Raw genomic sequence first — 1,132 nt, 5'->3', positions numbered from 1 at the left:
AGGCCATCCACTTCTCAAAGAATTGGCCAGGGAAAACCTTATGAATAGCAGAGAAACACTGTCTGATACATAACTGCACAACTTTATGAATAGCCTGGAAACATTATCTGATACAGTGCAGGAGGACAAGCCCTTTAGGTCAGAAAGCTTTCAAAATACAACTAGGAAAGAGTTGCACCATCAGAGTAGAACCAACCTTACTGATTAGTAAAGTAAAGCTTTCAAGAACTCCATTTGCTGACATGGCATGACTCAAATTGAGGAGAAACAGCTGCAAATATCCATTAATAATAGGAACATGGTGTGTACAAAGTATGAAACTAGGAAAATTGGAAGTTGTCCAAAATGAAATGGAATGCATAAAGATTGATATCCTAGGCATTAATAAGCTGAAATGGACTAGTTTTGGACATTTTTAATCAGATAACCATATGATCTACTATGCTGGGAATGACAATTTAAAGAGGAATGACATGGCATTCATCATCACAAAGGATGTTTCAAGATCTGTCCTGAAGTATAATGCTGTCAGTGATAGGAAAATATCCATACACCTACAAGGAAGACCAGTTAATACTATGATTATTCAAATTTATGCACCAACCACCAAAGTCAAAGAAGAGGAAATTGAAGATTTTTATCAACTTCTACAGTCTGAAATTGACCAAACATGCAATCGAGATGTGTTAATTATCACTGGTGACTAGAATCCAAAAGTTAGAAACAAAGAAGAATCATCAGTAGTTGGAAAATTTGGCCTTGGTGACAGAAATAACTCTGGAGATTGCATGATAGAATTTTGCAAGACCAATGACTTATTCATTGCAAATACATTTTTTTCAACAACACAAATGGCAGCTATACAAATGGACTTAGCCAGATGGAGTACACAGGAATCAGATTGACTATATCTGTGGCAAGAGGCGATAGAAAAGCTCAATATCTTCAGCCAAAACAAGGCCAAAACCTGATTGTGGAACAAACCACCAACTGTTCATATGCAAGTTCAACTTGAAGTTGAAGACAATTAAAACAAGTCCATGAACCTTCTAAAAATTAAATGTTTATGTGCTTCCAAAGACTTCTCCAAAAGAGTCAAAAGAGAACCTACAGATTGGGAAAAAATATTTGG

Source organism: Orycteropus afer, unplaced genomic scaffold, assembly GCF_000298275.1.
Source record: "Orycteropus afer afer isolate SDZICR_OR568_19922 unplaced genomic scaffold, OryAfe1.0 scaffold00075, whole genome shotgun sequence".
Classification (NCBI taxonomy): Eukaryota; Metazoa; Chordata; class Mammalia; order Tubulidentata; family Orycteropodidae; genus Orycteropus; species Orycteropus afer.
Note: the sequence above shows the minus strand (reverse complement) of the source record.